Genomic DNA, 18,477 nt, shown 5'->3' on the forward strand with positions numbered 1-18,477 from the left:
AAGCTGCACACAGATAGTAACTTCAGGGTTTAAGGGTGTGTTTCAGGATCAGGGTGACAAGCCTAAAGTCAACACCCATCCCCTCACCCTATGCCAGCCTTTCCTTGTCTTCCTCAAGAGGAAGCCCTTTACTCCTCTGGCCTCCCATCCACACTATCGTTATTTTCTCCATCTGGCCCTCCCAGTTGGGAGTTGTCCCTTTATCTGTCTCCATGACTTGGAGGTAAGTTCCTAGCCCAGCTCTCTATCCCTGGGTTCCACCACAGCACCTAGCACATAGTAGGTGCTTAGTAAATTTGTACTGAAAGAAAAGATAACTGTGTTTTCCACCTTATTTATTCTTTCCTGCTCCTTCTCTATTCTGGATCTGACTCTGACCCTGCTGTCCCCAGCCTGGGCCTCTGCCTAGGGTCTCCAAATGGGAAAAAGTGATACTTCTACTCTAAAACTAGCAAACCATGGCAGCTTGAACCAAATGGTTTGTGGCTCTGCCCGTGAAAGAAGCTCAGAGAGGCTGAGGGCTCTGTGCACCCTGGATTCCCCCATTTACATGAATGGCAACCTCCCCAGCATCACTGGAGGTCAAAGGTAGGAGCTTGCTGGACCCTGGAGGAGGGGGATGGCTCAGGAATCCACACGGGGCTGTCACTTGCAAAGTGACACTGGAAAGGACAAAGCAGGTGTGGGTGGAAGAGAGCTGGTGATTGGGGTGGAGAAAGAGAAGGGAACCATCTCAGTGTAAAGGGCCTTACCCAGATGTCCCTGCAGCAGAAGGCCACTGCCAATGTTCCTCCAGAATGGCAAGAATACAGTATAATTTTATTACCCCTTACCATCTCTCTGAATGAGGAGGTGATGGAGTTAGTGGGGCAACCATAAACTCTTCCACGGTCTAGAACCTCCCCCTGACACTTCCTTTGTGGCTGCCTCTCTATCTCTAGTCATGTGATTCTGGAGTAAAATGTCAATCACATTTGGTGCAGGGTCAGGGCCACATGACCATGCTAGGGCCAATTATAGGACTCCATGCCCCGACCAATACAATTGGTCCAGAACTGGACTCAAGATCTGAGTTGGGTCAATCAGATCCCTCCCTGGAGCTCTGATGCCTTCTGAGTTTCTTTCCATACTGACTAGATGCTTTAGAGATATAAAGCCCTGGGGCAAGCTGCAGAGTCCTTCAGTAGGTGTAGAAGCCTGAGGGAAGAAAGTTGTCAGGCTAAGAGAATCGAAGAGAAAGAGTGAGGATGTCAAACTGTGAGCTGATGGCTTCTGATTTCTTGGATCCTGTCCCTGAGATCTTTGGATCTGCTCTGGATCCTGTGTCCCAGATCCCGGATCCCCAGTATCCTTCCAATAAGCCTCCCCTTTCCTTGAAGTCAGTTGGAGTTGGGCTCCTCTCACTAGTAGTTCAGACTTGATTCTAGGTCCTGCCCAGATACCATCCACCTCTGCTACCCAAAGAGAGGCACCCATTCATATCAGCATCATTGAGATGAATCCTTTATTCTTTACTGAGAATAGGGCTTGCAGAGCTTCAAACATAGTTTACCAGCATCCCTGGCAGGTATGCACTGAGTTGAGAGAATGTGTGTTTGGAGTGGGCCTGCCTGATTCCTGAACAGCCACAGCATTTACACTGCAGGAGCCAGGCCAACCCTGTTGTTTCACAAACTGAGAAATACAACCTCAGGAAGACGTCACCCAGGATCCAGGTCTCCGTGGGGTGCAAGCCCTCTGTGCCCCCTCGAATGCTGCTAATACAGACGTTCTGAGAACTCTGGGGAGACAGAAACACACATCAATCACCCTGGGTCACTACCTGCCACCCCTGTCGATATCCAGACCCGGCATACTTTTTGGTTTCATTTCCCTCCTTTGGTAAGAATCAAGTGGTTCTCTCAGCACCTGAGGAAGTGGGGTACAGCGAAGAACAAGAAGGGCCAAGACATGTGGTTGCCATGAGGCAGGTGGGTATGGGAAAGGAGGATTGGGAGTTTGGGATTATTAAATAAAAACTAATATAGAGGATGGATAAACAACAAAGTATTACTGTATAACAGTGGGAACTATATGCAATATCCTGTGATAAATTGCAATGGAAAACAATATGAAAAAATATATATATGTATATGTATATGTATAACTGAGTCACTTTGCTTTGCAGCAGAACTTAATGCAGCACTAAAAAATCAATACTTCAATCATTTTTTTAAAAGACCAAGAGTGTCCTGTAGCTCCCCTCATGCTCTGCTGTTTCTTCCCTTCTCACCTCCACTCACAGTTTACTCTGCAGAGAATGCCTGTTTTCTCTCTTCACCACAAACTGTTCCCTTCTTAAACATTTTTTATTTTAATACTTTGTTGTTTATCCATCCTCCATATGGTTTCATTTAATAAGCCCAAACTCCTAATCCTCCTTTCCCGTATCCCCCTGCCTCATGACAACCACATGTCTTGGCCCTTCTTGTTCTTGGGTGTACCCCACTTCCTCAGGTGATGAGGAAATACAATTTGATTTTATATTGTTATTTTATAGCCAAATAACAATATCGTGAGCTTCAGGTGGACAGTACAAGGAATCAGCCATACATATACATGTAGCCTTTCTCCCCCAGGGTTCCCCATCCAGGCTGCCACATAACATTGAGCAGAGTTCCAGGGCTACACAGTAGGTCGTTGTTGTTTATCCATCTTAAATATAGCAGGACCCACAACTTGTTCTTTATACTGCACTCAGGAAGCCTTCCTGGACATACTCTTACCCTCCATGGCACTCCAGGTTGAGTTCAGTGACTTACCCTGATGCCCCCTTCGTCTGTAGACCTCATCACCCTTAATGTGCCCCCAGCACCCCTTTGCACAACCCCAGGGGGTACCATGTGCATGGAATCCAGTATAGTGTTGCCTCAACACAAGCAGGCTTCCTATGCCTCCATGAGGCTGGGGGTTTAGAGTTACTGAAATTTCCTCTTTTCCTCAAAGCCTTCTTTGAGCCTGCCAGCCTGCTCTGAACTCCCATAGGGAGCTGACATTAAGTCTTAACCTTGTGCCAGAGCTGTGCAGTCACTGTGCACCCTTTATTCACCTTAGCATCCAACCTCCCCACAGAGGGGTCGGGTACCCCAACTCACAGAGGGGAGAACTGGGGCTTAGCAAGGAGAAGTTGTAGCTGAGGACTGGGGTAACCAGGTAGGTTAACATCCAAACCAGGACAACTGTGAGAAGGGAAGGGAGACTGTCAACCCCCATGGGGGGACAGCACATTGGGACTGTCCCCAGCCATCCTCCTTGTCACATGGCCTATTTCACAGATTGCTAGAGCTGATTTTCCAGGTTTATCCCTTTGAAGGCTTTGGTTGAACTGAAGCCTTTTGAGGGCAGAGGACTTTAGCGTTCCCTTCTCCTTATGCCAGGTATCATGCCAGCATGGGATGGTGTCTCCACATTTCTTTCCAGAGGATAGATGTGCCAGACTGTCCTTTACTCTTAATCACGTGGTTGGTTTTGTGGGAGGCACTGGCCCAGCCACAGGGGCTCAGCAACATCTGCAATGGTGTGACTTTGCCTGCAGAGGGCGCCCTCCTCCCAGCAGCAGCCCAAAGAGGGTTCCTGCAAGTCCCAGGTTTGAGAGCCAGCCCACAGGATTGGCCCCTCACCTGCCGAATATAGATTTGAGGGGGCCGTTGATCGTGAAGATGAAAGGAGGCAGAGCCCCAATGCTCTAACATGAAACCACATGCTGTAAGAGAAAGAGGGAGGTGGGAGGTTGGTCCTGCTGATCCTTGGTATGCAAGGAGACCAGGAGTGACCCTGTGGCATGACCCTTCACCTTGTGATCCTTGGAGGCAATAGCATCGATGAGTTTCTGGATGTTGGTAACCACTCTACTTGGGCCAATCAGCAAAGAGGTCCTGGTGTCCACAAGGGCCTGACATCCACCGGAACAACCAATCACCATCCCGTTCATGGAGATGCTGGGAGACAGTGGGACAAAGCGTGCACCAGGGTCACTCTGAGTCTCCCCCACAACTGTCCCCTCCCTGAAAGTCTCCTGAACAGTCAGGGCTTCAGCTCTTGCCCTGACTCTTTTCCTTTGCTCTGGTCATGTCACCTTCTTTGACATCCTTGAATGCAGTACTTGAAACCACCAGGCCCTTTCACTCCTCAGGGCTTTGACAGGTTCTTGTCGCCCTTCTTAGAAGACCACCATCACCTTTGTCTAGCTAATTTCTCCTCGTTTTCCAGGTTCCAGCTTAATTGCCACATTTTTAGGGAAGTCTTTCCCCTGAAGTAGATTAGTCTCCTGTCTTGGTCACTCTCTCTAGACTCTTCCTCATGTCTAGCATGCACCAAAGTGGTAATTCACTATGTGTGTGAGTCATTTCATGTACATATGCCTTACTAAATATTAGGGCAAGTTTTATTCTCATTGCCTCACTAAAGTGCCTGGCACAGAGTGGATGCACAATGTTTGTTGAAGGAATGAATGAACTATTGAAAAAATGAATGATGAACACCCAGAGACCTGTATCTGGTTTCTGACCAATGATGGGTCAACCAACATAGTGAAAATGGAGGTTCCCTGGGGCAACAGATGCTTAGAGTGGTGGTGGGGGTGACACAGGCTCCCTGGGAGAGATTGTCTCCCAGCACTGGCTCCTCACCAGGCTCAGACACTGAGGCCCTGGCCAGGGGATGCCCAAGCTAGCCCAGAGGACCTCCAAAGGACAGCTCAGTTTTTCTCTGAGAGTATCACATAGAATCTCCTCGATTATTGCCCCTTGTTCTCAGCCACTTCTGGAACCCAGCTTCCTGATTCTGTAAGTCACAGCCCTTGCCCCACCATGTGCCCAGTATGTGGGGTGGGGAGCTACGGTTACATAGGATATCTCTTTTTATGAGTTGCTCTCAGGTCTCAAGACTGCGGTCAACCTCTCTCCACTGGTGACTGACTAACTGACTAACTCCAACTGACTAACTTCTCCCAAAGGAGATCAGTTTTCCCCATTTTTTTCAGGACTTTGTTTTTTTAACTGCCTATTCTATGTGCTGAGAACTCGCTTGGTCCCGGTAACCCTGGACAGTTGGTCATCTTATCACAACCCTATGATGAAACTCTTGTGATCCTCTGTTCACTCAAGCCATGCTCCCTGCCTCACAACACAGTGAGTGCAGCCCTCCCCGGGCTGCCCAGTCCTCTCTGGATCATCTCAGGACCTGGTGAGAAGTCTCTGCAGGAGGCTGTGGTGATTATGAACCCATGGGTGTGTGTCTGTGTTTATGTGTATGTTTGTGTGTCTGTGTGTGTGTCTGTCTGCTTGTGTGTGTTTATATCTGTGCCTCTGTGTGTGTCTGTGTGTATGTCTATGTTTGTGTGTGTGCATCTGTGTGTGTGTCTGTGTATGTGTCTATGTGTGTATGTCTGTGTGTGTGTCTGTGTGTGTGTGTGTCTGAGTGTCTGTCTGTGTGTATCTGTGTCTGTGTGTGTGTCTATGTGTGTGTGTGTGTCTGTGTCTGTGTGTCTGTGTGTGTCTATGTGTGTGTGTGTGTCTGTGTCTGTGTGTCTGTGTGTGTCTATGTGTGTGTGTCTGTGTGTGTCTTTGTGTGTATCTGTGTTTGTGTGTGTGTTTGTGTGTCTGTCTGTGTGTATCTGTGTTTGTGTATGTGTTTGTATATGTCTGTGTGTGTATGTATCTGTCTGCTTGTGTGTGTTTATATCTATGCCTGTGTGTGCATCTGTGTGTCTCTGTGTGTTTGTGTGTATGTTTGTATCTGTCTGTGTGTGTGTTTCTATGTGTGTATATCTGTGTGTGTGTATCTGTGTTTGTGTGTCTGTGTGCGTGTGTCTGTGTGTGTGTGTATCTGTCTGCTTGTGTGTGTTTGTATCTGTGCCTGTGTGTGCATCTGTGTGTCTCTGTGTGTTTGTGTGTGTATTTGTATACATCTGTGTGTGTGTTTGTGTGTGTGTATCCGTGTGTGTGTATTGTCTGCTTGTGTGTGTTTGTATCTGTGCCTGTGTGTGCATCTGTGTGTCTCTGTGTGTTTGTATACATCTGTGTGTGTGTTTGTGTGTGTGTCTGTGTCTGTGTGTATCTGTGTGTGTGTCTGTGTGTGTGTCTGTGTGTGTGTATCTGTCTGCTTGTGTGTGTTTGTATCAGTGCCTGTGTGTGCATCTGTGTGTCTCTGTGTGTTTGTGTGTGTGTTTGTATTTCTGTGTGTGTATCTGTGTTTGTGTGTGTGTTTGTATCTGTGTGTGTGTCTGTGTATATGTATCTGTGCGTGTATCTGTGTGTGTGTATCTGTGTGTGTGTGTATCTGTGTGTGTGTGTATCTGTGTATGTGTGTATCTGTGTATGTGTGTCTGTGTGTGTGTTATCTGTATGTGTGTGTCTGTGTGTGTGTCTGTGTGTGTTTGTATCTGTCTGCTTGTATGTGTTTGTATCTGTACCTGTGTGTGCATCTGTGTGTCTCTGTGTGTTTGTGTGTGTGTTTGTATGTCTCTGTGTGTGTTTGTGTGTTTGTATATGTCTGTGTGTGTGTTTGTGTGTGTATCTGTGTGTGTCTGTGTATGTGTATCTGTGTGTGTACCTGTCTGCTTGTGCATGTTTGTATCTGTGCCTGTGTGTGCATCTGTGTGTCTCTGTGTGTTTGTATGTATGTCTCTGTGTGTGTGCATCTGTATCTCTCTGTGTGCTTGTATGTGTGTCTGTGGGGTGCAGTGTAGGTTTGGGTGTTTGAGAGAGTGTCTGAGAGCATGTTTATGTCAGCATGTGTCCATGCACACGTGTGAGAGCATCACTTGGGGTGACCCTCAGAGGGAGAGGCTTGCCTGTCCATGGCTATCTGCCAGTACCCAGCTTTGGTCACTGGTACCCAGTTGAGCTCTCCATTGTAGTCGGCGTGGTCCACTCCATCAATCATCACCACACTGCCACTCTCCTTCTGGCTGTCGTGAGAAGGAAGAGAGGGGCTCTCTGGAGGAGAGAAATTGCCAGGCACTGTGTGAGGGCTGGGCCTGTCCACCCATCAGAGGCACTACTAGAGTCCCCATTTTATAGATGCAGAAGTTGAGGTTCAGAAGGATTGAGAACCCAACCAAAGATGGTCACCAACCAATGAGTGGCACAGAAGAGGTTCAAAGCTGGGCAAACTGACTGGGCTTCTAAAGAGAGCCTGGTCCTCTCCAGTGACCTGAGTGCTCCCAGATCCCCTCAGGGTACACCATGCTGGAGGGGTCTGGCATTTTCCTTACCTAAACTGTCATTTTTCAGAAAAGCCAAGTCCTGAAGTCACCAAGGGCATGGGCTCAGGGGCACCCAGGGTCGGCTTCACTGATATGTGACCTGCACCATCCATGATGTACTACCCATGAGGCCCCATATTCAGCAGGCCCCTCACCTCTGTCACCCTGTCTTTAAATTCCTAATACTTATTGAACAAGGGGTCCAACAGTTTCATTTTGCACTGGCTCCTGCAAACTGTGTAGCTCATCCTGGGCTCCCAGTGAAATGTTAGCAAGGAAGGAAACGTTCCCGCCATCCCTCTCTTTTCTTCCATATCAAGTCCCTCAGAAAATCCTATTCTCTTTTCCTCCAACCCATTTCCTGACATCTGTCATTGCTCTCTCTTCCCTCCATCCCCATGGACCAAGCTGCTGTCCTTGAGCCCACAAGCACAGTTGTGTTTCAATAAAGTTTTATTTACAAAAACCAGTGGTGGGGCCAGATGTGACCTTGGGGTCACAGTTTCCATGGGCTAGACTATCCGTCAGGAAAAAGGTGGTCTATAATTTTTCACACAACTGCAAGCATCTTACAGCTAATTTGAAGAGAGAGCTTGTCCAGCTCAGACTTACGTCCTCAAGTAGAAGGCAAAGACAGGCTCAGAAATGACACCTTGTTCCTCCAGGTTGTCAAAGATGGGGGTTATCTCTGGGGTGGAGAAGCTGGGGTATCTCAAGCCCACTTTGATGTGCCATCAAAGCGCACATCACTGAACCCGAACTCCACCAGGCTCAGGCCAAATGGCTGGGCAGTGCTAACAAGGTTGCCAATCTGTGGAAGAGGAGATCATCATGATGTTCCAACATCATGGTTTGGGAAGTGGAGCTGAGACAAGTTGGTATGCCAGTAGCATTAGAACCACAGAGAATAGCTGAAACCTGGCCTTGGCCTCACTTAATCATGGTGAGACCAAGCTGCGACAAGAATTCAGGTTCCATTTGTGTGGGGCTGTGTATTTAACAACAGCTGCTCCTCTGGCAAACATCATCTGAATGAGTCAAGTTGACTTCATGCCTTCTGTACATGTGAGTCAATCAAGACTCAGGACCAAGCGGTTCCCCCTTGTGGACAAAATGCATAGAGTGCAGGGTAGCCTTCTCTTTGGCATCACTATGATCTGATGACAGAAATGGACAGAATTCATTGAGGTGCGTTGTGGATTCTGCATCTGCCCAGAAGACAGAAGTCCATTATACAATGTCACTGGAAGGGTTCTTATGAAAACTCTGCCTGGGAAACATGCACTTGGGGATGTCTATTTGTGTGTGTGTGTGTGTGTGTGTGTGTGTGTGTGTGTGTGTGTGTGGTGGGGGGTGGAATACTCAGGTACTTTGGAGGAAGCAGGTCATAGCTTTTATTAGATTCTCAAAAGCCCAACAGAGTGAGAAACCATTTATCAGGCCCCTCCTACATCTGTGACCTCTGCTTTCCCAGGCTGGATACCTGAAGCCCCAGACTTCCCCCAGAGGACCCAGATCACTTTTGTCCTCTCCCCAAACACCCCACACCAGTTTGAGTCATGACTGGGCAGACCAGCTCTACTACTTACCAGATGTGTGACCTTGGCCAGGCCCTTGCTCTCTGCACTTCAGTTCCCTCATCTGTATCATGGAGCTAATCATAGTACCTGCTGTGTGAGGTTGTTGCAGGATTAAACCAGTTATTTGCAAGAAAGTGCCCAGCTCAGTCTGAAAATATGAAAGTGGGTGCTTTTTCCTCATCTCTCCCTGCTCCCAACAAAATGAACCTTGAGCTTCTCATGGGCAAAGGAGCTGCAAGTCCACACTCCAGGCCCCTCTCTGAATTAGTCACTCTGGGAATTTGTGTGTCAGCAAGGGTGCTGTCTCCCTAGGAACAGGGTCCTGAGGTGTAAGCAGTGGTCGTTCCCAAGCCAGTCCTGACTCAGCTTCTGTTGCCATGTTACCTGAATGGTGTCATAACCAAGATCTGAGCTCATCCTCCCAGATCCGTAGATGATGTTGAAGGACTTGTTTGTATACCAGAAGGTGGAGGACTCTTGAGGGTTGAAGGTAATATGTGTATCTGCAGACCCAAGAGATGAGTGTCTGTCAGTTGCCAAGGGTAGAGAAGGGGGTGGGAAGGTGAGTACAAGATGGGGTGAGGGGTGGGTACTCACAACAGGCAGGACTGGAACAGTTGATGGAAGGCACCCACAGTTTAGATGAGCCAGTTTCAAAGAGGACCTGGAACTCCTTAGTGGATGTTCCAATGGTGATGTTACCAAAATAGGCTAGCTATGGGAGCCAAAATAGGCTAGCTATGGGTGGGTCAGTGCAGATCTGGCTCCCCTCAATTCCCACACTGCTGTCTCCCTCTGGGTGTCACATGTGTCCTGAGATCATCTTCCAAATGCTATGCAGCTAACAGGCTTTGCTCACAAGGGTGTCTGCATTTGATCTCCTCCCCACCCCCCCGCTTCCCCCCCACCCCCCCCGCCCTGTTCTCTGCAGCATGTGGGATATTAGCTTCACGACGAGGTATTGAAGCAGCACCTCCTGCACTGGAAGCCCGGAGTCATAACTACTGGACCCCCAGGGCAGTCCATTGACTTCATTTGAAAAACTCTGCAGCCTCTTCTTCAAGCCCCAGTCTGAGTGCCTCCTTCTCCATGTGGTCCTCCCAGGTCACCCCCAGGCCACTCCCTCTAAACTCAGACCACGTCCCATATACACCACACAGGTGGCCCTTCCATTTGACATGTATTTACTCTTTGCCTCTATCTAAGGATGGCCTGTGCATTCGTGAAGAAGTAAGACTTTTTCTAAAGTCAATAACTATGAATATAGTGTCAGATTATTACGTCCTCAAGTGCCTTATCGGCTCAGTACATTTTTACTATTATCATTCCTGGATCTTAAGAGGATAAACTTTCTCTGCCTGGGGTTTCACACTTGATGTACAGTTGGCTTTATCTTTTGATTGGTTATAGTTCACCCTTTATCTGTAACTCAATGGCTCACTTCTTTCAGAAAGAACAATCTCCCTCAAACTAATATCTTTGGCACAGAAATGGGTGTTCACCAGCTAGCTAATAATCCTGGGCCCAGCCAACACAGCCTAAGAGTAGAGGATGAGAGTGCCTTCTCCTCTGGGAATGGGGTCCTTGTTCCCCACCGTTTCTGCCTCCTGCAGGAGCCCCAGACCCAACATCCCACCTGGCACCTCCAGGTGAGCCCCAGTGCTAGGCCAGAGCACCAGGGGGCGCTGTGGAGCACCATCCTCCGAATATACTCACATCCATTAAATTCTTCAGGGGTTGAGATAAGAATTTCTGGTCATGAAAGGAATTCTGGGACAGGTGGTAAGCTTGTTCCTCCAGGAAATTGTTCAGCAAGTTATTTTTTTTTCCATGAGAGTTTCTCGCATGGTCTTCATCTTCATTAGAGGGATTCTTCCACCAAGCATGCAGAAAAGGAAATGAAGAAGCAGCAGTCAGCTGTCTGTGTTATAGTATGACTGCCATACCTGGTATTATAAGGGTACTGTATATTTTCCAGGCATTTTTATGTGTATCATCTTTTTATCAGAATACCATGCAAAGACAATGTCAGAGACCTCCATCTGAATACAGGTTCTGCTGTTTAATCATCAGTTCAGTCACTCAGTTGTGTCCAACTCTTTGCGACCCCATGGACTGCAGCACACCAGGCTTCCCTGTCTATCACCAACTCCTGGAGCTTGCTCAAACTCATGTCCATTGAGTCAGTGATGCCATCCAACCATCTTATCCTCTGTCATCCCCTTCTCCTGCTGCCTTCAACCTTTCCCAGGACCAGGGTCTTTTCCAGTGAGTCAGTTCTTCCCGTCAGGTGGCCAAAGTATTGGAGCTTCAGCTTCAGCATCAGTCCTTCCAATGAATATTCAGGACTGATTTCCTTTAGGATTGACTTGTCAGATCTCCTTGCAGTCCAAGGGACTTTCAAGAGTCTTCTCCAACACCACAGTTCAAAAGCATCACGTGTAATCATGAGTAAGCCATATGACCATTTGGAGTCTCGGTTTCCCTTTGATAAAAAGGTGGAATGTAATAATCCCCACTCCCAGTGTAGAATGTTTTGCATGTTAAGTAACATGATGGATGTAATATATGTGTTATATAAGAAGTCTCAACAATGAAAGCCTTTGCTGTGGCCATCCCACTGTATCTTTCTTAAGCTTTGAGAGGGAGTTAAAAGGGGCATCAATATCCTCTTTTTTACAGGGGAGGAATTTGAAATTTAGGGAGTCTGCGACTTGGTTATGGTCACACTGCTTGTCAGAGGGAAAACAGACAAGAATTACCCCACCACGCTTTCTCCAGGGTTGAATAGAAGAGAGCGGTGAGAGAGGAAGCTAGAAGATGGGAAACAAATTAGGGAAATTAAGAGGATAAAGAATCAAGGAAGCATCAAAATTGAAAAACTGAAAGAAAACAACACAGAGAATTCTGAACACAAAAAGACATTGAAAAAGATGAAAAGATAAATGGGAGACATCAAGATAAAGACAGACACACACACACAAAATTAGAGAGAGAGGAGAGAGGAGACCTAGAAGCAAATGAAAGAGAAATGCTATTCCACAGAACCACACTTACAGTTGCATAGGTTGTGCACTGAAGAATTCCAGAGTGCCATCTAAATATAGATCATTTTGTGACTGGCACCCCCAGAATTGTGCAACTCTGCAGGCCTACTGAAGACCCTGGAGCCCCATTATACCCATGGCAAGGACTTATCAATAAGTGAGGGTTGAACTTTAAAACTGTCAAAGAATAATTGCATATTACCTCCTAACCCAGAAAGAGAGGATGCCACTTACAGTCCCTGTACCTACATGACTACACACTCTGAGAGGGCCACCAGCCCGAGGAGCCCAAGCCACTTCATGCTTCTTTCCTGGGTCCAAGTACTCAGGAATGAGCAGGTTCTTAGCATGTAGTGGTGACAAGGAGCTCCTAGTTATATAGGCTCATACCTGCCCTAATTGTTTCCTAATTTATCTAAGTGTCCTGGCATGTCTTATACCCAGAGTTCCTTTATGAGAGGCAATTCATCAACCCAATTCATGTTTCCTCTGAGGAATCTACAACCTTCCCTGTTGGTAACTTCTGCCTTATAACAACTAATCTCATCCCTAAGGACCCAAATGGTGAAAAGTTTCAGTGGCCAAGGCTCCTAAGGTCCTCTGTCTCACAGAAGTTGAGTGCCAACTGGTCTACCACTCCCTGCTCTGAGTCCATCATCAATGGATGCGGTGTCTTACTCTTTCTTCAGGGAACCCCTGGCTGAGCGATGTTGGATGGGCTGAGACTAGCCTGTATTCAAGAAACTTGTCCCCTCTTTGATGCTCAAAAAAGACCTTGGATCTCTGAAGACCTCAGTTGGGCAGGGTGGAGGGGAGGGAATGCAACCAATCATGTTCTTTGAGGTTTTTGTTTAAAGGATCTGGTTAGAGAAAAAGGACAGACTCACAGGGCAAGGCTGGGCATTCCCAGATCCAATTGATTGTGAGTTGAGTTCTACTAGACTTAAGGGTCAGGTGCTGATGTTAGTCACAGGCCACCTTTGGAGAATAATGGAGGAAAGAGATTTTTCCCAGACAGCAGTGTGGTCAGGGTCCCCCATGATCACACAGGGGAAAATGAGACAAGAGCCTTTACTTGTCTCTTGGCTCTATCAGTTCCCTGGGGGCTTAGGGGAGAGGATAAGAACATGGAGAAGGAAAGAGTCACTCGTGGTGCCCCTGGCACCTGATGCCCCTGGTGATAACCATCTTGTCTACACAGCTCTGGGCTCAGAGATGACTCAGCTCTGTGACAGCCCCGGGGTCTCCTTTCTAGGGAGGATAGAGATGGCTCATTGCTGGTATTTCACAAGTGAAGTATGTGATGAGTTCATGGTGAGTGATCTCTGGCCAGTGTCCAAATGTGAAAGGAAGAATGGAGGTGGAAAGTAGCCATTTATTAAGCTTGATTACCTTGGGGATTTATAATGGCTATTTCTGGGTCTGGAATGATCTCCCAGTTCTTTGCATGGCTTGCTCCTTCTAAACATTCAGCATCATCTCAAATGTCTCCCCCTCAGGGAGGCCTTTCCTGGCCACTCCAGTCTCCCAGCACAGATTCTGATCCACTAATAAGACCATATACACTGAGTGCATTTGCCCACATGCTTTCATGGGCATCTTGAGAGCTTGAGAGTGTCCCCAACTTACAGATGAGGAAACTTAGGGTTAAATGTCTCCCTGGAGGCCACAGGGCCTGTGAGTAGCTGAGCCAAGATTTGAATCCAGGCCTGTCCAACTGCTAATTCCAGTTGCTCCTTAGTCCTAGGCTTGGGGGACCAGTAAGTGATGCAGAGAAGACGGTGGGGGATGGAGGGAGAAATTGAGAAAGGATCTCATCTATAAGGAAATGTTCATTCTTCTAGTGAATACTTCTTCAAGGTGCTGTAAGCCTAGTGTGGAAAATGCTCACTGTGTAGACAGAGCCTGGAATAAAGGAACACAGTGTGGACTATGCTGGGAACACAGATGCTGGACCCAGGGGAAGGTGGCCCAAAGCCTAGTTTATGATCCTTTGCAGGATCCAGACCCCTTGGGAGCTTGTCCACCCAGAAGCCCAGCTTTTTTTTTTTTTTTTTTGCATACGTTAGCAGGGGCCTTGTAGTCCAGGAATCAAAACTTCAGAAAAAAAATGGGACCAGATTGTAAGAGACATGCTCCCAGAGCCCTGGGAAGCCGATGCCTAATGTTGCCTTGGGTAGAGAGTTAGGAAGGCTTCCTGGTGGAGATGCAACTGAGTTGCATCTCAATAGATCAAAGGAGTTTTCTGTGTGGGTGGTGGGGAGGAGGGAATGCCCATCAAAGAGGGCAGCACTGGTGTGGTACTGGACTCCAGGAATTGTCAGTCACCTGGCAAGCTTAGCCCTAAGGGACATATAATATTAGTCAGTCTAAGCAGTATGAGCAGTACTAGCAATGCACAATTTACAAATAAGAACCTTGGATTTTTCTGGTCGTCCAGTGATTAAGTCTCTGCACTGTCACTGCAATGGATGGGGCTGTGATCCCTGTTCAGGGAACTGAGATTCTGCATGCTTCATGGTGGGGACAAAGAAAGAAATCTCTCTGTCCATCACAAGTCGTTGAGGGCTCTGATTGGAGATTTCTTCTCCTAGAGATGTAGAATAATAGAGGCTTCACCATCTGTAGTGTCACACTGGTTGCTGAGGCAGGGGGCAAGGCATGTGCTAATTCATGCAATGACTATTGTGGATGAAGTGTTGTCTGCCATATCAGTAACCAAAGGATGTTACAGTTATCCAGCTGTCACATTACAGCCACTCCCAATGGTCAGTCCAGAGGCATTCAGGATGGCAAAAGGATGCCCTCCATCAAGTCCTCAACTACTGAAGTCACTCCACTTCCCCACCAATTGTGTATCTAGAGGGGACTCGGGATGAGAAGAAAGTGGATACTTGTCCTAGATAACTAAATGAAGTGAAATGAAAGTTGCTCAGTTGTGTCCAACTCTTTGCGACCCCATGGACTATACAATTCATGGAATTCTCCAGGCCAGAATACCGGAGTGGGTAGCCTTTCCCTTCTCCACAAGATCTTCCCGACCCAGGAATCGAACCGGGATCTCCTGCATTGCAAGCAGATTCTTTACCAATTGAGCTATAAGAGAAGCCCTAAGGTACATATCAAAGAAATGATTTCAATGAGCCCAGGCTCTTGCATCTTCCCATACATTGAAACACTCTTAAATTCCTTAACTTGAGATATTTGGCCTCCTTTAATTAAAAGTAATCTTTCGATATTCCAACTGTCTGGTTTTTATTGGAAAACTCCTGTATATTCTGGCTCCTCATTTATGTCTTCAGAGAAATCACTTAGAACTATCTGAGAGGCTGCTTCAGGGCTTGAAGTCCTCAGAAATTTTGTAGACTAAAACAAGATTCTCAACTTTTCTGTTGCACATTTTTTCAGTCAATATTATCAAAGCATTTTCCAGCAGTGAGATGTGTCACTGTTCCCTGCATTATGTTGATGTAAACAAGCACAGGGCCACAGTGAACTCTGAGGGAGTATGGAAGTGTAAGCCAGCATGAGTTTAGGACAAAGACTTGATAGTCTGGACAAGAGCACCAATGATACACAGGACAGGGTAGAAGAGGGGAACCAAGACCAGGTCCCAGGGTGGGTTGGGGTGGGCTTGAAGTTCAAACTCACATTCAAGAGTATGAGTTTTATCCTCTGGCTGATGGGGATCTTTGAGTAGGTGAGTGAGATGTTAGACTGCGAGAATAAAGGAGAACAAAGGAAACTGAGGCTAAAGCATAAGAAGGATACAATAGATTAAAGACGTAAAGGGGAAGGAAGTATATTTAAAGAACCCAGAAACTGTAGAAAGAGGCTAGAGAAGACCCTTTGGACACTGAGTGAAGGTGCTGACCCCTAGCTTCCAATCCTTCCTTTAGACGGGAAGTGGGAGTGTGGACTAGTGCGACTGAACTGAACGAACCGAACGGGGAGTGTGGACAGATATGTTGGGGGGGTTTTACATGGGAAAATCAAGATTTGGGTGGGGGCATGAGAACCAGCCTTTGTTGTTGTTATTGTTGTTGTTCAGCTGCTCAGTCGGGTCCAACTCTTTGCCACTCCATGGACTGCAGCACACCAGGCTTTCCTGTCCTTCACCATCTTCCGGAGCTTGCTCAAACTCATGTCCATTGAGCCAGGATTGCCATCCAACCATCTCATCCTCTGTCATCCCTTTCTCCTCCTGCCTTCAATCTTTCCCAGCATCAGGGTTTTCTAATGAGTCGGCTCTTTGCATCAAAAGTTTTTCATGATAAAAAAAAAAAGTACCCTATGGCAAATTTTCAGAGTAGAATAAGGAAAAGGTTGAATGGGATATAGGGAGATTTCACTCCAATTTGATAACAACTTCTGTCATTAACTTACAATTGTTATTAAAATTGTTGCCAACACCTAGCACAGACTGGGCTTTGTGTGTGATATTCAAAAATGTTTATTTCTTTCCTGTTCTCAGAACCTAGGGAAGAAGGAATAAAAAGGTAATACTGAAGGCTAGGACATCGAAGGTAGGGTGGTAGGCTAGGGCAAGGTGGTAGTCTAAATCTGTGTGGCTTTCTCGAACAACCTTGAAGAAAGCGCCCACTCCTGCTGGTGTTTCGAATTCAGTTCAGTCACTCAGTCGTGTCTGACTCTTTGCAACCCCAGCACACCAGGACTGCAGCATGCCAGGCTTCCCTGTCCATCATCAACTCCCAGAGCTCACTCAAATTCATGTCCACTGAGTTGGTGATGCTATCCAACTGTTTCATCCTCTGTCATCCCCTTCTCCTCCTGCCTTCTATCTTTCCCAAATCATGGTCTTTTCCAATGAATTGGTTCTTCGCATTAAGTGGCCAAAGTATTGGAGGTCCAGATTCAGCATCAGTCCCTCCAATGATTATTCAGGATTGATTTCCCTTAGGATTGACTGAGATTATCTCCTTTCAGTCCAAGGGACTCTCAAGAGTCTTCTCCAACTACACAGTTCGAAAACATCAATTCTTTGGTGCTCAGCCTTCTTTATGGTCCAACTCTCACATCCATACATGACTACTGGAAAAACCATAGCCTTGACTAGACAGACTTTGTTGGCAAAGTAATGTCTCTACTTTTGAATATGCTATCTAGGTTGGTCATAACTTCCCTTCCAAGGAGTAAGTGTCTTAATTTCATGGCTGCAATCACCATCTGCAGTGATTTTGGAGCATTAGACAACTCCAAATTCCCCCCTTGCCAAGAGAAGGATTACAGCCACCCCAAGAACTCTCCAGCTCGTTTTCTGAAATCCTGTAGGATATGAATGTTTTTCTTAAGGACTGTGAGACTTTCTTTAACTTGACTGGAGGTATTTACCCAGAAACAACACATCTCGTTCAAGATGGCTCAAGTCCCTACTTGTTCAGGGATCAGGAGATCTATCTCCTGTCTATTTTGGAGTACAATCCCTGCCAAGCTGTGTTGGCTCTTTAGAGCTATCCTGAGAAATCTTATCCCTGGAAACTTAATTTTGGGGGTGTTCATTAAAATAGCACTCATTTATAGTCCTGAATAGGTAGCTGAGGTCTCCCAGGGCTCACAGATGTATTGAGTGTACTCTTCTGTTTTCTTCTACGCTTGACTCATGAGTAGTGAATCCAGGAGTCATGACCTTGTATCTTGAATGCTGTGAGGGTAGAAAGTATTACAGATTCTTCCATGTGGTCTGGAGTTGAGCCTATGGGGACCCATATTTCCAGGCTTTAATTAGGACTTGAGTCCCTGGAGCATACAGTGGTGGCTCTTTAGAATCTTTTGGGTCCTGGTTGACACCCCACAAGCATGAATCTTGTTGGAATTGCCCAATGGCCATGGCATAAGATTAGAGGGTCTGAGGGGCAGTCCTAAGATGGTGGAGAAACAGGACTGGGAGACCACTTTCTCCCCTACAAATTCATCGAAAGAACATTTGAACGCTGAGAAAATTCCACAAAACAACTTCTGAATGCTGGCAGAGGACATCAGGCACACAGAAAGGCAGCCCATTATCTTCAAAAGGAGGTAGGAAAAAATACAAAAGATAAAAAGAGAGACAAAAGAGGTAGGGATGGAGTCCTGGAAAGGGAGTCTTAAAACAGAGAGAAGTTTCCAAACAGCAGGAAACACTCTCACTGGCAGGTCTGTGGTGAGCTTTAGAATCTCAGAGGGCAACATAACAGGGAGGAAAAATAAATAAATAATTAAAACCACAGATTACATTCCTAACAGCAACTCCCAGCTGAGAAGCAGCTCAGATGCTCTTGCCATCACTAGTAAACGGGGACTGGACAGGGAGGCGTGAACTCCATTGCTTAGGGTAAGGACCAGGCCTGAATGCCCCAAGGGTAATCTGAGGGAACTAACTTGAGATAGCAAACCAGATTATGGGATAGCTATCCCACAAAAAGCTCTAACCTAAGAAACTTCCAGGCCCACTCACAGAACAAAGGACTGAGCAGAGCTAGCCGGCTAGCTCTGTGGATTGGCCTATCCCCCACTGAAGACGTAGGCGAGGGCAGCCAGAGCTGGAAGGGGGCAATTGCAGGGCCAGAGAGGCATACTCTACCAAACTTCAAGCAGGCTTCGTTGC

General features: G+C 46.8%; 1 pseudogene; it reads right to left on the reverse strand.

Moving 5' to 3' along the window:
• Positions 1-572: 572 nt before the first annotated feature.
• On the reverse strand, positions 573-12,175 carry LOC109554101 (pregnancy-associated glycoprotein 2-like; annotated as a pseudogene).
• Between the last annotated feature and the right edge of the window lie 6,302 nt (positions 12,176-18,477).

Source organism: Bos indicus, chromosome 29 (genome assembly GCF_029378745.1).
Source record: "Bos indicus isolate NIAB-ARS_2022 breed Sahiwal x Tharparkar chromosome 29, NIAB-ARS_B.indTharparkar_mat_pri_1.0, whole genome shotgun sequence".
Taxonomy (NCBI): Eukaryota; Metazoa; Chordata; class Mammalia; order Artiodactyla; family Bovidae; genus Bos; species Bos indicus.